The following is a 2,525-nucleotide window of genomic DNA, read 5'->3' on the forward strand; positions in this document are numbered from 1 at the left end:
TACTCTAGGTTTCAAAAGGCTGTTAACCATTTTCTTTTGTTAATGTTCAAAATCATGGGTTAAAATCACACACTTGCAAACCTAAAAAGGAAGTTTCAACAAAAACAAGGGTTTCACTCTCCAACTTTATGTCGCAATCCATCCTTCTCCTAGACGGGATTGTAACATAAGTTGTTAAGAAATGACTTTCGTCTGACTTTCTTTTTTCTTTCCTGTGCATTAAGTTGTTTTCCTTCCTCCTAATTGCTCTATACCCTGCACATCGCAAAACAGAACTGCTATGTTGGGAGGATGCCATATTGTATCACACTGGAGAAGCTATTAAAGAAGATGGTGATGGTTTTGTCTGGGGATTTTGTTTCTTTCTACATATATTACTGTGTTCAGCGCCACCAATATGCTCATTATCTCAACAGTAAAACACCTGCCAAGCAATAGTAGCACCATGATCTCCTAACAAGGTAAGAGAGAGGACCATGGTGCAACAGAGACATGACCCCTCAAGTGTTCTTTCACCACCTGCATAACGCTTCTACCACTTAATTATTGCACACTATGGAATGCAGTTTTACGCAGCAATAATGAAATGCTTCTAAAATATCCTTCTGGTTTACAGCAAATGAAATGCTGCTTAATAAAAATATGTGGCATGTAATACATTCATGGATTATTAACTATGGATATTATATGACTGTATTTACTATTTATTACACTGCTTTGGTAGCGCTATAAAGCAGAATTTGCTGGTTAGAGGTGGAGAGATTAATGCACGCACGTTTAAAATGAACTTTTTTTATAAAACAAATCTTAAAATTGTCCTAACTGTTAAATCGCTACAGTATAGCTTTAAGTATTTAAAACTAAAACTAAATAAGCCTAAAATGTATAATTAAAGCTAACTGAAATATATCCAGAACCAAAAAATAAAAATAAAATGAAGCATGCATGTGTCATCATCACACATATATTATTTCATCCTACATTTCCAGCTTTGTGTCTCAACCTTTTTTGGGCCACTTCCCCCTATCCAATAATTACCCCCCCCCCCCCCCCCCCCCCCCCCCCACACACACACACTATGGTGAAGAAATGCAAATGCCCTCTTTCCATTGCCATACCTGAAGACCTCAAGACCAAGCCTTGTCCAAACACCCCTGAAAATTGAATACAGTGAAAGAATTGCCCTCTCTGTGTAGAAATCTACGCCATTACCCCACAACTCCAGAATTGACTTGATTATGCTTAGTTCAGTGTGGTATCTATCATGCACCGAAATTAGCCGACCTCCAAGCTCACAACGCGTCGCGCTGCGACGCGTTGTGAGCTTGGAGGTCTGCTATTTTCGATATTTCCACCAAAAGGCCCTTTTAGAAATTTCAGCCCCTGCCTCTAACGTTCTCTGCACGACACACCCCCTGCCTGGTTGGAATCACAACAGAAAAAGGCCCCTCCCAACACCTTGGCCAACCAGGTTCCACATCACTGAATCATTATTGAGTGCAAGGACATCCGGCTTGGGTGAGACAACCGAGCTGACTACACATAAGGGAATTGTCTAAACTGAGACGTCTGCCACCTTGAGTTGTCAAAACTCTTGTGTTCTAAGCAGGATACACCTGACAAACCTAATGAAATGATGGATGGGCTCAATGGAGCCTATAAACACGGCTGAACTCCTGCATCTTTCTTTAATCGCCCATGATCTTAATTGTATATTCATGACATTCTTCTTTTTGACATATTTTCTGATTCATCACGTTTTTGTACTTTTCCATTTCCCAACTCTCATTTTTGGCAGCTGTACTGTAGCAGAGCTATTTCCCAAGAGATGAATACACTTAAGTCTGAGTCTGAATTCTGAACATGGCCTGGCAATTCATAACTGTTCACAAGTAGCTCACAGTTCCAACACATTAAACCCCTCCCCACTTTTTCTGAACGTCGATGAATGATTTCCATGGCAGCAAAACATGTTCTGAATCCAATGTTGGGGCAGTATTAAATGTCTCTTTTCTCTGTGGGTGTTCCTAAGGTTTAATGGACGTTCTTGACATGCTGTTTTGGCTCCAGGAGCTGTTAACCCATCAGGGGAAGAAGTGTGTCTGTGAAAGAAAGTGTGTGTGTGTGTGTGTGTGTGTGTGTGTGTGTGTGTGTGTGTGTGTGTGTGTGTGTGTGTGTGCGTGTGTATGTGTGTGTGTGTGTGTGTGTGTGTGTGTGTGTGTGTGGGGGGGGGGGGGGGGGGGGGGGGGGGTCATGCTTCGTCGCACAGCGGTGTCATGCCTCTGACCTACAAGCTCACACAACGTGTCATGGAGACAGCGCGTTGTGAGCTTATAGGTCAGCTATTTTCTGCGCGCTATGCTGTCATACAATGGAGCCTAACTTAACAGGCATGAGAGACAGCCGAACGATCAATGGGAAAGAAACAGTATAGCGAGAGACGGGACTGCACAGTGTCAGTTATGTTGACTGATGCTCTAGTGGGTCTGAGCGTCTTTCAGCGGCAGGTTGGGGTCAGATATATG

This window comes from Nannobrachium achirus, assembly GCF_963921795.1.
Source record: "Nannobrachium achirus genome assembly, chromosome: 11".
NCBI lineage: Eukaryota > Metazoa > Chordata > Actinopteri > Myctophiformes > Myctophidae > Nannobrachium > Nannobrachium achirus.